The 16,700-nt window shown below is 40.7% G+C and overlaps 1 protein-coding gene and 1 pseudogene across 2 annotated transcripts in view; one reads left to right on the top strand and one right to left on the bottom strand.

Annotated features, from left to right (window-relative positions):
* LOC123381363 overlaps window positions 1-15,831 on the top strand; it is a 42,226-nt pseudogene extending 26,395 nt beyond the window's left edge.
* EXOC4 (exocyst complex component 4) overlaps window positions 1-16,700 on the bottom strand; it is a 750,068-nt gene that overhangs the window by 324,686 nt on the left and 408,682 nt on the right. The window lies entirely within an intron of this gene.

The raw sequence follows: 16,700 nt of genomic DNA, 5'->3' as shown, positions 1-16,700 counted from the left end.
TACTTTCTATGTAACTCAAGGCAAAGCTATTTGCTTGAATGACTGTGCATCACCTATAAATAGTGCTCCCCATTTGAAAAGAAATAATATGGCTCTTGGACAACAACTTTCCTATAAAGAAATACGCTTTCTACAGTAAGACTAAGAGTTTCCACAGGAAGTAGTCTGCGTAGTTTGTGTCTGTACCACAAATAGCTCTTCCTCCCCAAGTAAGATAATTCAAGGCCCTAGCATTCTAGCATCATCATCCCCCACCCCCCAGACCCAAATGCCCCTGAAAGTGAAGAGAAGACAAACAAGCAATGTCTGGTGAAATAACACACAAAACGCAGAAGAAGGCACCATGTTTGAATTTATCACAATTAGGACAGAAAGTCCCTAAGAAGTAGGAATTCAGAGGAAAATAAAAAAGAAGAGCAAGGATAGGCCAAAAAAAAAAAAAATTTCAAGTCCCTAAATTCACTCCAAATACAGGGGCCTTTATGTTTAAGATTCTAAATTACTCTTACTTTTAATCTCTAACCTGGGATCTCTCCCATTTGTTGAACTCCCAATATGACCACCCCCCTTCCCCAATCATTGGAAACCATTAAAGACTCTAATGGCTACTTCAGGGCCAACAGGGAACGAGTCACAGACAGATCCATTTTTGTAGTCTACAGTCAGGTAAAGAAAGGCCATTTCCAATTGGGAGTGTTCAGTGGTGGCAGCAAGAGATAAGAGAACAGTGAGACCCGTGAAATCCCCAAGTAACCGGCTTGGCAGCCCAAAGCCTAGAATGCTCAGTGCAAGGCTACCCACAATTGGCGTTCTGTCCTCTAGCTCTCCCCTATTTACTCAAGCCACCAAGAACCAGTGGCTCTTTTGAGGATTTTGAGAAAGGCCAAATATGGAGGAAAAAAACATTAACTGAAATCAGGCTTATACAAAAAGTTTTTTGGAGATCAACAGATACAACCTACCCCATTACATAGAAGAGAAAAATGAGGCCCAAAGATGGATGTCTTTCTCAAACTCATATAGCGACAGAGGAGAGACATATAAAAACATCCAAGGTGATCTACACATCAGCATGCTTTCAGCAGCACCAGGAAGAGGATCTATTTTCTCATGTAACAGTAAGTCCCAAAGGTGGTGAGGGCTGCAGGAATGGTAAAATCAAGGCTCCTGTTTCAGCTGGCTGTGATTCTCTTGGTTCTTCACTCCTCTGTAGCCAGCTTGTCTTCCCTTATAATTGCAAAGCAGAGAAAACCTTTCTCCCAACTCTGGAATCCTTCCTTTCAGTCTGATGGGGCCAGAAAATAATTTGGACTTCGTCTTCTTCACTAGCTAAGCTTCCTTAAGAGCGCCTAAACTAGCACAGTATTACAAGTATTCAAGGGCTAGTATAATGGCACCGACTATAGGCGAGCAGACCCCAGGCCGGCAGAGTCAGTGGTCCTCAGACTGCAGGGGGTCTCATCAGTATCTAGTTGAGTCTATTTTCCCTATAAACATCCATGAATTGCTTAATACCATGTACTTCTTTGAGACACTCAAAAGTGATCACGTGTATCTTATCTGGGTTTCAGTTTGTGCATTCTTCTTCAAAAATCCATGAAAGTCTCTGCTTTGAGTTTCACTAAATCCATTTCTCTCTCATTTCAGCCTGAACATTGCAATCCAGCTCTACAGGTAGCAAATTGAAATGTTTAGTGGCCCATTGCAGACAGATTGAATCTGAAAAGAATACGGCAATAAGAAAGAAGCAAGGCATCAATATCATACAGTAAAGCTCTCGCCAACGACAGTGATGATGTAGGTGAATGATTGAGCATTTGTTAAACTTCTCCCATTGTGAGAGTAACCTATTATTTTCCTGGTTGTGCAACGAAATGCCTCAATCACCAAAAGAAGAAGTCAGTAAAAAATGATATAGCTTATTTTCTACTGCTGTTGTTCTATGGGGACGGTATGGCACGTCGTACCTCGCTCCCCACCCACCCCCCACCGACTCCACTAAATTTATCCCTGTGCTAAATTTATCCCTGCCCGTCATTCATTTTGTAAAATGTTTGATATCTTGGTGGTGATGGCTTTTCCTTTTCTTCTCCTCCTTCTTCGTTTTTGTTTTTTGCCGTTGATAGAATTAAGCCTGACGTAGCTTAACTTTCAGGCTAACGTGACATGGTTATCTGATTTAGGATTACTTACAAAAAGGAAAATAAAAAGCACGTGGCAATAGTGTTAAAGCAAAACAAAGAGGAAGTCAGTAGCAACTGCTCTGGAATTCGCTTCTTTGTCTGATTGTACAGTAAACATAGCTGGGGTTACAGAAAGGTCTCATATAGTAGCATTTCATATCTGCAACCACCAGTTTATATCCCAACTGGTTTTCATCTCCAACTCAGCTCGCCACTCTGAGAAATCCCCACCTACAACATGAGCCACAGCAACTGTACTGCTGCAGGGCTGTGAATGAGAGGGAAGACACAGGAAGGCACCTTACAAGATCCGATGCAGAGGAGATGAGCATATTCCTGAGGGCCACCCCAATCTGAGATGTGAGCCTCACCATTACCCATGTGCGGTTGCTACCGTGCTTCTCCCCAAGTGCTATGGACTGAATGCTATGTCCCCCTAAAACTCATGTTGAAGTCCTGAGAAGCCCCAGTGTGATGGCATTTGGAGGTGGGGACCTCCCAAAGTAATGGAGTCATGAAGGTAGAGCCCTCATGAACGAGGTGAGGGCCATTATGAGTCAGGAGAGAGATGATCTCTCTCCAGCAGGCAAAGACACAGCAAGAGAGCGGCCACCTGCAAATCAAGAAACAGGTCCTCACCAGACACAGATCTGCTGGCACCTTGATCTTGGACTTCCAGCCTCCAGAACTCTGAGAAATAAATTGCTGCTGTCGGCCACCTATGGCATTTTTGTTACAGCAGACTCAACTGCCTAAAATAGCACATATTGTGTCCTAGATGCCTGACAACTACCCCACGCACTGTTTTGTTAAATTCACAAGGTCTCCCAGGGCTGATACAAAATTGTCAACATTCATAGGCAAAGTGCTAAGAATCTAAAGGTCAGTGTTCTTGCTCACCTGCCATTTGATGCTAAGAAAATAATGGTGGCCGATTTACGTGTAGCATGATAACACATCTGTAATAATAGCCACCATTATAATAACAGTCCCCTAATACATGTAGCATGTACCAGGGGCTACGTATTGGTCTAAGTGCTTCACTCACAAAACTCCTATCAAGTGGGTTCTATTGCTGTCCCCATTCTACAGATGAAGAAATGGAGAGATTGAGCCCTAAGTCATCTGCCCAAGGTTTCAGAGCCAGGAAGAGAGTGGCACCAAGGAAATCAGGCTAGAGAGCCCCAGCTTCTTTACCCTGACACTAGGATCTCACACCTCCCTGAAAAAGGAAATAGAAAACACATGATGGTAGTGATGACTGCATCCCGGGAAATCTTAAACACAACGCTAAGCTCACACAGGCAACCAAGAGATGTAATCCTCCAGTAGGTAAAGTCTGAGATTCGGCCAAACACATTCTAAACATGACTACGCCCCCTCCCTTGGGCCGCACGTAGTCAAAACCCTAATCTGCTAAGAAAGAAGATGATTATCCAGGTAACAGCTCTACGTGCTAGGGCAGAACCCAACAACAAGCTGCTGGGGATCATCAGCATGCAACACGTTTCACTGTAGCCGATCAGGAAGTGTGGCTCTGTCTTGCCTCCTTTCTATTTTATGTTTTTCTCTTGACATCACCTCCTGAATTCTGTTCCTTCACAAAATCTATTTCTATCGTACGGCCACCAGAGTCAACCTTGGCGGACGCTGCCTGATTATAATGGGCTGTCCTTTGCTATGACAGACTATGCTATTAAAGAGGCAACTGCTTATCAGAATCACATCCTGAAGATAGAGCCCATTAAGAACCGTCCTGTTGTTACTGAGGGGAAGCAGTCATTTGTGCAACCAAATAGACTAGACACATCACATGTAATTTCTTCTGAAGATAAAGCTAAGCCCAATACTACAAAATGATTGCTTTGAATAAAAGCAACTAAAGGATGAGCAGACTTACAAGGTTCTAACATTATTAAATGCTGACATTTGGAAAGGTACTCTCATAAAGAGGGTGACCTGGGAGACAGAATAGTAGTGGAACCACTGGGTAAAGGGGTCAGACAGAACAAAGTTTAATTACCATTCCTGGGGCTCACTGGTTGTGCAATATTGAGCAACTTACTGAGACTCAGTTTCTTCATCTTTAAATTGGAAACAGGATAATGCTAGAGGCTGAACGGTCATGGTAGGACTTTTGAGAGTATCAAATACTCAGCAGAGTGCCTTCAGTGAAATAGAAACTTCTCTTCCACCAGAATTGAAGCTCCATGATGGCGGACATTCCTGTCTTTGTTCTCCAGAACATAATACATGCTCAATAAATATTTAGTGAATAAACACACTGGTTGCTTTTTTCCTTGAGACAACATCAATTCAAGTCAGTTCCTCTTTTTCAGTGACAAAGAAATTCTTATTAGGACTAGATAAGTTACGGAACCCTTTCAATCAGTATGGCCCTATGTAGCCAACCGGAATAGATGTTCTTTCCCAAACTTTATTTTCAACTGAATCTGAGCTTCAAGCTAATCATTCATTTTAGTCTGTAAGTCACTTATGAAGAATTTCTTTTTCCCGTACTGACCACATATTCTACTTTTCTGTCTTCTTTTTCCTATAATTCTTGTAAATCAGGAAAGTCAGCTGCATTCTAATAGAAGAGCTAAGGGTTTTCTAAGTCAGAAGCAGGACTTATCTTGGCTGACAGCTGGGTGGCCCAGGCTCAAAAGTTCTCGAAATCTGAGGGTTTTCATTAGGTTCTATCTTGAGGATTTCAAAAAAGCACTTTACAAATAATATGAACTGTAAAGCACCATGCAAATTTCAAGTACCATTTTTATTATTCCATTATCTAAGTAATTGTCCACTGTCACTTAAGATAAGCAGAATTTCAAAATTTCAAGTCCTTGTATCTGTCAGAAACAAAAATGGTAACATACATTTTTCAGAAATAAGCATTTGAGAGTTGAGGGGGAAAAATGAACAGATTTCTATAATCTAAAATAGGAAATGTAATCGAATTAATTGGTATACCATTGTCAACTCTCTTTTTCTTTGTTTCTACTTAACAAGTGTCTTGTCATTTAAAAAAAATTTTTTTTAATGTTTATTTATTTTTGAGAGAGAGAGAGAGAGACGGTGCAAGTAGGAGAAGGGCAGAGAGCGAGAGGGAGACACAGAATCCAAAGCAGGCTCCAGACTCTGAGCTGTCAGCACAGAGCCCGTTGTGGGGCTTGAACTCAGAAACCGTGAGATCCTGACCTGAGCCGAAGTCGGACGCTTAACCGACTGAGCCACCCAGGCGCCCCATGTTTTTTGTCATTTTCTTAACTAATCACCAGTATAAGTTGATTTCTATCAAAGCACCTGACAATTAATTATATGCTAAATGAGTGTCTTGGCTTCAATTTTTTGTCAGTTTAAGAAAAAAAAAAAAAAAACAGGTAGGAAAAGGCCACTGAGTATGTACACACAAACTAGTGTAAGAACTGATTTGTTTTGTTTTTTACCAGAAATGGAGACAGTGAACACCTGAGATACGAAAGCAGTCCCTCTGTGATGAACTGAATGTTTGTGTCCCCCCCCCCCCGCCCCCCGAGAATTTGCACACTGAAGCCCAATGTGATGGTTATTTGGAGGTGGGGTCTTTGGGAGGTAGTTAAACTTAGATAAGGTCATGGTAATGGAGCATCCCGATGGAATCAGGGTTCGTTTACGCAGAGTAAGAGACATCAGCGCGTCCTCTCCACCATGTAAGGACACAGCAAGAAGGTGGGCCACCTGTAAACCAAGGGAACTCACCACCAGAACTCAACCAGGTTGGTACCATGGTGACCTCGGACTTCCGACGTCCACAACAGTGGGAAATAAATTTGTTTCCTAAGCTGCCCAGTCTAGGGACTAAGACACCCCCTTTCATATTCATATGAATTGGGCCTAAGAGTCTAAAGTTGCAGAATCTTCTGTTTGCAATCTCTTTTGAGAAGCGGATTACTCACATAACCCCACATCTCCCCTCAGAGCTACTGGGGGGGGGGGGCAGCCCTCCCCAACAGGAATGTTCATGAAAGCTGCTGATGGCTCCAACGGGGAGGCAGGAAGACTTTTCTTCCCCAACCTGAGAAGGAATCAGCAAGGACTGGAGCTTTCTGTGGTTCTTACTCTGAATTTGGAAAATGTGGCTTCTGTCAGCAAAGAAAAATAATTCAGGCAGCTCTTTGGCAGGTAGTCTTTGCGTCCACGTGTATTTAGAAAGCTATTTTTTTTTTCCCTACCCTGTGTTTTGTTTTCTTGTTTTTGAACTTTCTATAGTAAGGAAGCAGCGATTACTGGAGAAACTGTTAAATGATCTCTGATTTCATCCTAACTGCATTGTTCTCAAAATCCCGACCCTCCTTGCCCCTCACGCTGGGCGTAGACGCGGACGTGACTGCGTGGTCCGATACAGTGGCGACAAAAGCCACGTGCAGCTGTGAAGTCAAATGTGGGCAGCCTAAACTGAGATGTGCTCTAAGTGTCAAATACACACCGGGTTTCTAAGATTTAGCATGAAAAGAAGAATGTAAAATATCTTGTGATTTTTATATTAATTACAGGTGGAAATTGTGGAAAATTAATGAAAGGAAGTCTCATTTCGAATGGAGACCGGCAGGGGGCGCACACAGGAAGAGAAGGACCTTGGGCAGACTTCACTCTCCCAGCAGGCAGAAGAAAGGCTCTCCTTCTCCCCCAGCAACAGCCCAGTCAAGGAGAGACCTTCACAACTCAGCCACGGGAAAAACAAGGATACTTGGCACTCCAATGGGCTTTTTGTTTGTAACAGCCTTCCCAACTCCCCCCTCTTCTCTGTACCCTTCCTTGGTTTTCTGGAATTGCCTCTGGTTTTGACATGGCTTGCTCGTCTCCGATTGCAATTCTCTGGTATTCCGAAATAAACCCATTTTTGCTGATAAAATAACTGGCAGTTTTATTTTTTAAGATTAACAAAATCACATTTTGGATGTGTTGGGTGAAATAAAATATTATTAAATTTATTTCACCTGTTTCTTTACCCTTTTTTTTTTTTCCTAACGTGGCTCATATTATCTCTCTCTTGGAGAGTGCTGATCTGTACACTTAGTAGGCAACCAAAACCTACGTTCAATGTTGACCTAGGAGTCTGTATAGTTGTATACATGTACACACAAATACAAATATACATATGTGTGTCTATTACCTTTGCAGTAGGCATTTGTAACTGATCAATCAAATTTGTAAATTCTTATAAAGTACATATACTTTATAAATTCTTATAAAGGTACCATGCTGGAAATGGCTTAACTGGATGTTTTCATCATAATAATTTAATTATATTGAGGCTAATGGAACGAATAAAATAAAAAGGTACACACATGTGTAATTTTTCACATAGAAATCTGCATGCATCATGCATACATCCACAGGATGGTCATCAAGTGACGATTCAAATTGGATGGGAGGGAAGTCCATTAACACGTTATCAGAAAGGCCAAGTGAATACTATACTTTTGTCTTTAAAAAAAACTTGAACCACTTTTAAAGCTATAAATGCAGCGGAACTTCTACCTAAATGCGGTCTGGTAGAAAATATGGTTTAATACACAAATACAGCACATGAGCAATTCGCACAGCAAAGCCCCCAGTGGAAGCAAGCTCTTTAACAGTGCCTAAAATGATCTGATTGTTAGCTTCTGATCTGGTTGATCTTGTTTAATTGTGTTAATATTCAATTTCATTAAAATCTTTAAGGTGATACTATGCTTCAACTCAGCTCCAATTCAGATGATCCTATCAGAGATTGTGAATTATGCAGTGCTATTATATTCTGCTCAGGTCTTTTGGAGGATAAGAGTTATGCGAATAATGGAAATTTTCTGAAGTTTAGGACTATATTTTAATTTTAATTACTCAGAAGAATTCGACGAATTAAGAATTCGGCAAATTAAGACTTGCTAGGTATTTTTAACCCTTTGATGGAATACCACTTGCCAATTTAACATACTGTTTATTTTCATTGATACCCATCTCTGCATTTTATTCACAAACTCCCTGCCTATCTATCCTGTTTCTTTCACCAAGTAAGAATATGCTATAATTGCTGTTTTTTAAAAAATTTTTTCAATGTTTATTTTTGAAGGGGAGAGAGTGCGTGCGCCTGCCTGCGAGCATCAAAGGAGGGGCTAGGGGTGGGCAAAGAGAGACACAGAATCGTAAACATGCTCCAGGCTCTGAACTGTTAGGACAGAGCCCGGCAAGGGGCTCAAACCCACGAACCGTGAGATCATGACCGGAGCCGAAGTCGAACGCTCAACCAACTGAGTCACTCAGGTGGCCCAGATAATTGCTATTTTTAAAAAAAAAATACGATAATGTAAACATCCAAATAAAAGTCGTTCAAAATACTTGCCTATGGATATTAGATATTAACCTCAGAGGTACTGACACTGTTAAAACTATTCTACTTCAGAAACTGCCTTTAAAAATGAAATGGTGGTGTGCCTGGGTGGTTCAGTCAGTACAGCATCGAACTTGGCTGAGGACAAGATCTCATGGTTCATGTGTTCGAGCCCCACGCTGGGCTTTGCGCTGACAGCTCAGAGCCTGCTTCGGATTCTGTCTCCCTCTCTTTCTGCCCCTCCCATGCATGTACGCTCTCTCTCTCAAAAATAAACATTAAAAAAAAGTGAAGTTGTTACATATCTTTGTCTATTACAGATTTTTTGGATCATTTAAAAACATTTAAACCTCTAATGAATATAAAAGTGAACAAATTAGGTACTTTCATTTGGCGTTATAAAAATATGTGTGCATGTGTACATACACACAGACTATATGTAAGTATATATAACATATATGAAGATATATAAAGCAATTGTACTTAACCTTTGGGTCCTTACATTTTCTGTAAGGTAATTCCAAAGGAAGATTAAAAAAAAATGTTTAGGGGCATCGGGGAGGCTCAGTTGGTTAAGCGTCCAGCTCTTGGTTTCAGCTCATTCGTGAGTTCAAGACTCACATCCATCTCTGCGCTGATGGTGCGGAGCCCCCTTGGGATTCTCTCCCTCTCTCTCTGCCCTTCCTGCTCTCTCTCTCTATCAAAATAAATACATAAACTTAAAAAGAAATGTTTGGAGCAAGGGTGGCCTTTTTTTTTTGAGAGAGAGAGAGAGAGCGAGAGCGCACATGAGTACATGCACTGGAAATTGGCAGAGAGAGAGAGAGACAATCTTAAGCAGGCTCCATGCTGAGCCCGACACAGGGCACGATCCCATGACCTTGAGATCATGACCAGAGCCAAAATTAAGAGTGGAACAGTTAACCTACTGAGTCACCGAGGTGCCCTGGTAGAGTTTTTTATATTAAAAAAATAATCTAAGGAGTTTCATGGATAAAATTCAATTAGATGATCAGATCTGGAATATTTACTAAAAAAAAAAAAAAAATCAGTCCTATGATCGATCTTTCTTTCTTTCTTTCTTTCTTTCTTTCTTTCTCTTTTTAAAAAATATTTTTGAGAGAGCGCAAGCAGGGGAGGGGCAGAGAGAGGGGCCCAGAGGATCCAAAGTGGGCTCCACACTTACAGCAGTGAGACTGATGTGGGGCTTGAACTCACAACCGTGAGATTATACCTGAGCCGAAGTCCAATACTCAACCAACTAAGCCACCCAGGTACCCTTTACGTCATCTAAAAAATCAGCTGCAGACATATTTACTTTACTTTCTTTCACGCTCCTAGGTTACAATCAGAATTATAGTCGTAGTCCACTTCCTCTTAAGTGAATATAGACAGTGAGCTATGCAAGATCATTAAGCTTGAAAATGGCGGAGGCTGTTGTCCCTTGTCACACTGCTTCCACACTAATTCACAGCTGGAGCTTCCCTTTCCTTTTCAAGTTCAAACAGGCCAGGTATTCTCAATCTCAAAGTCACAATATTTATTTTGTGCGGATGTTTTTTTTTCCAGACTACATTTAACCAAATTAAGTTACTTAGTCCCTGGAGGAAACCCTAAAAACTCAATTGTCCCTTCTACCATCACGAATTCCATATAGTGATGGCAGTAATAGTCCCTTACACTCATTACCCTGGACACTAATGGGTTCTTTTCTCTTTACAACTAGTGTTGTGGATTCTCTCCCCAAAACCACAATCTCTATTAGCTTTTGGAGATTTCCTTCTGAAATCACAACTACCTCTAACTGCCCTCTTGTAATTAAACTTTAATTCACGTTAAGCCTAGGATTTGAATTTGATCAGTTGAATTTTCTTTTCTTTTTTTTTTTTCAACGTTTATTTATTTTTGGGACAGAGAGAGACAGAGCATGAACGGGGGAGGGGCAGAGAGAGAGGGAGACACAGAATCTGAAACAGGCTCCAGGCTCCGAGCCATCAGCCCAGAGCCCGACGCGGGGCTCGAACTCACGGACCGCGAGATCGTGACCTGGCTGAAGTCGGACGCTTAACCGACTGCGCCACCCAGGCACCCCAATCAGTTGAATTTTCTTAAAACAGATACTATCAAGATGATATTTAATAGCAGAGAAGAACTCTGTTTTTTTTCCCTTTATTAACAAATAAACTACAACATAGAGTGGTCCCTGCAATGTTCCTTGGACCACATTGGATAACTAAGTCTCCATATAAAAAACAATTACCAAGCCAACCTACTTCAGGAAATAAAACATAAATTCAGTAAAATAAATGAATGTGGATTGTCCATTGTTATTTGTTGTAATATTATCTGGCATATACATGTTGACTAGGACCTATTAGCAAAACAATAGACTTACAGGCTCAAAAATCACAAATTCCAAGGTTGGGTATTTTAACATGTGTCTTCCCCAGAAAACCTCTTTATTAATGAATAAATGGAAATGATTTCCTGCACTTTTGGAATTTGCAAAACTCAGAGAGTAAATCAGAGACAAATCCAGGAAAACACTAGTCCACAACCAATATCTTTCAATTTCTTTTGTTCACACACAAAGTCAAGATGACTTTGATATAAAGAACTTGAATCAACATCATACAGAATTCATTTAGTGCAGCTTCTCTAAACTGTATCTTTAAAAAAAAAATAGTCTCTCAAGAGAAGAGTAAATTTAAAGATGGGGTTAACACGTAACTTCGTAAAATACTCTGTGTTATATGAATCTTTCTGGCACTCTGCACTTCAGTACATTATAGTTCAGAAAAGTCCTGGAGTTTAAAAAAAAACCAATCCCCCCCCCCAAAAAAAAAAACTACTAGATTTTATTTAAGCAAGGGTTTCCCCCCGATAAGTTCTGTCTTGTCCCTTACCGGCCATGACTCCAGCTACATTTCCTGGGGCACTAGCGTCTTTTGGAACAGTTTGGCAAATGCTGTTTTACTGAAAAGTACATAGGATTGAAAGACAAATGATTACAGTGTCAGACTAAATTTAAGGAACCTTCTATACGACTCTAACAAGCTTTTTAGTTACTCTGGAACTCAGTTTTCCTAAAAATAAGAGTCACATTATGTATCTCACAACTATAACGAAAAATCAATTGCTCTAGTACGTTCTCCATTACAACAGCAAGTAATAAACTTTATTCATTAAGTCAAAATCAAACATTTAGAGAATGTGCAATACTTTAGACTCTGCTAGAGCACCTACAGATGGTCCTTACATCTCACAGTAGTAAAGAAGACACACGTTCAGATAAATCTCTACAGGAAGTGATGCACCTAATCACTGATTCAGCATAAAAAGGGTCAGGCAGGCAAAACTCTACTGAGGAGTGGATCTGAAGGCTGATCATAAATTTGCACGAGGGGTTAAGGCCAAGGGCATCCCAAAGACACAGAGGAGTTTAAGAATATGAATCTCTGAATAGTCTAAATGTAAATATAATCCTCTGTAAATATAGTTCACACTGGCCTGTTTAGTGTGTGTTAAGATTTCACCCTTGCAAACATTTGCATCATATCGTGTGGCTCTAAAAAGGTGAATGTTGATACTAATTAACAGTAACAGTACTTTTCAAAAGCAACCTCAAGGTTACTGCATACCTTTATAAGAAATAATATATTCATGGCATCATACTGGTAAAACACATGCCTACTACTCTTATTGACTAAGTTATTATCATGACCCTATTTTTAATTTCCATATTATAGACACAGGACACGCACAAATAAATTAACCATCGGCCTCCAAACTTTAACATTCTATGCAAAATCTAAATACATGGCCTTAAAAACCCTTAAGGGAGAAAAACAATAGCCAACATACTTGACGTAAATAAAAAACCAAGACATTAGATCCTGGTACAGAGTAACATGCCCACTAAATGTTGGTAGCTCTTTTCACGAGTTGAAAAGATATATAATGTATAGTGCTAAAAAATAAAGTTGTACAATACCCCTATGCATTGCCTTTCATATTAGTAGTTTCAACTCAAAAATGAAATCACTACTTAAAACTATACACACTGAATAAAAAAAAAATAGCCGAAGGCATTCTTTTCCTGAAAAGGCACAAATACACAGAGCACAGGGGAAAAAAATAAAATCAAAGGCCACAAACATAAAATCAACTTCATCCTCTTTTTTCCTAGAGCATTTGAACTCTTTTTAATGAAGCATTCGACTTATTTGCATTTTTCTTTGTTCTTAAAACTGAACACATATATGCAGTTTAGCATGGCACGTTTATAAAACAACTAATTTCCATTGTATGGTAGTGCTGGTTATGTTAGGGGAAAAGAACGTGGGCTCCTGAGTTACACGCCTCTGGGTTTTAAAACCCATGCTGTAGAACTAACTAGATGCATGACCTTGTGTAAGATTTTGTAACCTTCGGTGCTTTATGAAAAAAATTATGCAAATAATAGTATTTACCTCACAGAAAAACTGTAGCAGTTAAGTAAGATAATCTGTGAAGGTGCCTTCCACTTCTGTAGCATTAACATAAGCCATCATCTTCCTATTTTACTTCGCTTGTTTCTATGAATGAGAACAGAGATAAAGAGTAACAGAAAAGATAAGGAAGAAGACTAACCAGTCTAGGGAAAGGACCATCTCTTTATCATTCAGCCCTAAGAGAACACTAGAATTACCTTGGGAGCTTTCAAATACTAGCTTCTCAGGTCCCAGTCTTTAACCTGTAGTGTCTGAATCATTAGGGATGGGGCCCAGAGGTACTAATACTTATGCAGCCAAGTACAGGCCAGTCAGTGCTTAGAATGTTTCCTAAAGCAATTAACACAAAAAGTTGGTGCTCAGTGAATGTTTATTAAATGTATATATTGCATAGGGTCGACTGACTGGACCATTTGTGACGCGACTTAAAAAGAAAAAAAGGAATCCAGTAATTATGCCCTAGGCATGGGACACCAACAAGATTTTCTGCCTTCAGATTCGAAAACATGCAAACAAGTAAGTTAAAATATAACTGTAATAAATATAATAGAAACACAGTAAAAAGGAGAGGGGGATTAATGTGCTGTTCAAAAGCAGTTAATTTCAAGAAATCAGTAAATTATGTCACTTCAATGTCAACTACAACAATAAAAAACGCAAGAGATTATAAAGAAAAAAAAAAAAGACCAAAATGTAAGGGGGACTATTAATTTGTTTTACATTTATAATGTCATGCTTAAATGATCCATAATCAGTACTATATTTGCTTTTTAATGACCTGAGAAACAGCACAGATAATCTCTGAAATGTGGAGAATACACCAACCATATGTTAATCTTCATATAAGACAGTATTATTTCAAGCCATCCTTACTACAGTCATATTTCACTATAATAAATGAATCTGGACAGGCCTTTGGCTTTTACTATAACAGGATGTGATGCACAACATTAGTTGCTCAGATAAGCGTAATTCAGAACTTCTAGAATTGCATGTCAATTCTAGACATGGGGGAAGGGGGAGAGAGAGCAGGCTTCACGCCCAGAACAGAGCCTGATGCAGGGCTTGATCTGACCTGAGGCGAAATCAAGAGTCCAACGCTTAACCAACCGAGCCATCCAGGCACCCCTGCATGTCAAACTTCTAAAATGAGTAGACATTTAATGGACATCAGTCACTGTTAGTTTAACAAGGATCAACAATGACTTAAGCTGTCAATGGTTTGGTTTTGACCCAGACATTAAATAATGGCAACAACAGTAAGTTTTTCAAGACTGATAGGTTAGTTGAAAAGAGGCTCAACTCTTTGAGGGTAAAACATTGACTCCTGCTATCCATAAAGTGTACTTTTTTAACTAAAAATAAATAAAAAGAGAATATATTGTCAACTGCTTCTCTTTGCAAATACTATTGGACCAGAGACAGGCAAGGTGGAATCAGACCCAGATCTATTCCTTCTGGTTGCAAGGAAGAGAAGTGAAAATAATATTCAAATTCTTGAAATAAGTCTTGTGTTCTCACCTGAGCATTTACAATGACTCTCAAAATTGAACACATATCAGGATCACCTGTAAGGATTTGCAACAAAGCAAAATCCCGGGCCTGACCTCTAGTGTTTCGGATTCCACGGGTCTGGGTGGGACTGAGAGTTTGCATTTCTAACAACTTCCCAAGAGATGAGACGGCACTGGTACAGGGGTCACCCTCTCAGGACCACTCCCCTTTTCTCTTCAGCCTTGAGCCAGGCTACACAATCTGTCCACACCTACTGAAACTTTGCTCGAAAATAATTTCTTCTCTAAAGTCTTAGTGTTTTGCTATCCTGCTTCTCCCTTCCTCTAATAGACGCCCCCCCCCCCACCTTTTTTTAATAGCCTTTCTTTTTTGGAGGCTACTGAGACCGAGTTGAGTATGGCCATCTTTCTTTCTATCCTCAGTGTGCGGACACAGGCAGCATTACACAGTTTTACTGATTTCAGTGCATATGACCATCAAGAGAGCAACTTCTGGAATCAGATCAGACTGCCTGGGTTTGAACCAGGGTTCCATGACTTCCTTATTGTGTAATGAGGGGTATGTAACTCAAAGTCCCTGAACCTCGATTTCCCCTTCCAAAACAACAAAGATATCAAGAGAGCATATCGCATAAGGCCGCTTGGGCAAAGTAAAAATAATGCCTATAATGTGGTTAGCGCATCGTCTGACACAAAGCAAATGCTTAATCAATGTGATTAAGTCATTGACAATATTAAGAAACACGGATTTTTAAGAAAGAGAGATGACCAGGGGCTGCTGGAAAACGCTTGAAGGGTGTTAGGAAGAGCTATCTGAACAGGATCCCCCCTCCGCCCCGTCTTCTCTGCACTGGGAACTACTCTCCGGCCAAAGCCCCTCAGTGCAAAGTTAGTCTCCGCCCCTTCTTGGTCAGGAGCACCTCCCAGCTGCTGAGCCCATCACTGTCTGCAGTGTCGCTAAAACCACTGGAGACACTGACAGATGGAGCCTTGGCAGCTTGGCAGTCCCACACCCCCTGACCTCACGTATTCCCAGCCGCAGCTTCCGAACCAGCGCCATTTCAAGGGACAGGACACAGCAGCCAAGTGCACTGGGGCTGGGGCTGCCACGGTAGGGGTGGCTGGCTCCAGGGCTGGAACTGGGACTGTGTTTGGGAGCCTCATCATTGGTTATGCCAGGAGCCCCTGCCTGAACAGCTCTTCTCCTATGTCATCTGGGCTTTGCCCTCCCGGAGGCCACGGGACTCTTTTGCATGATGGTGGCCTTTCTCATCCTCTTCGCCATGTGACAGAGCTGTCTCCACTTCCCATAGGTCTTTCCCCAGTGTCTCATCTGCCCTGTGTGTTCCTTTTGGAATACCTCCCTCCCACTGCCAGGCAGCCTGGGGAAAATTCTTGACTCAGGGTTTGACAGAGGGAAGACAAATAAATACTGTGTTAATAAGGAAAAAAAAAAAGATTTTTATAACGTTTGGCTTTCAGATGAATTTTAAAAAGTGACTCTTCTCCCCTTCAAGAAAATCAGGAATAAAAATCTTTATTACTTCAAAGCTGTCATGACTGGGCAGGTATGTGAAGATTGGGGCCATGAGATTGCTCAGTTTCCCTTACTTTGTATGTGTTGAGAGTTGAGAGATGGGAGGGGAACTGGATGAACACTCAAGGAAGAAGCCGAAAATGGTCAGGGAAAGGACTTTCAGCATGGTTCCGCGCAATCGCTCCACTGCGAGGATTACTTACCAAGATACAGCTGGAGGAGTAGGCTGTTTTGCTTGGAGATCAAAACATAGTTTCAGGAATGGATTTCTTAATCCATCCAGCAATAAATGTGGGGATGAGAAAGACTGGACTGCATATGGAAGACACTATAAAGATGACTAGTAACAAAGAGAAATCTAACAAGAATGGTAATCAATAGTATCATAATAAAAATATGTAAGGAAAGAGGGCATTTCAACGATTTCAGACCATACACAGAATACTGCAAATGTCTGACTGACAGAGGAGACACCAGTATTTAATCCCAGAATAACTGGCACCCTTTGGTTTCTCAAGTACTCAGAATGTAGCATAAATGTCAAAACTTTCACCCAGGAACCAACGAACCATCTCCTGACAAAGAAAAATGGGCCTGGACCATGGGGCTATGTCTTCAGAA

Source organism: Felis catus, chromosome A2 (genome assembly GCF_018350175.1).
Source record: "Felis catus isolate Fca126 chromosome A2, F.catus_Fca126_mat1.0, whole genome shotgun sequence".
NCBI lineage: Eukaryota > Metazoa > Chordata > Mammalia > Carnivora > Felidae > Felis > Felis catus.
This window is presented reverse-complemented; position numbering and strand designations above follow the sequence as displayed.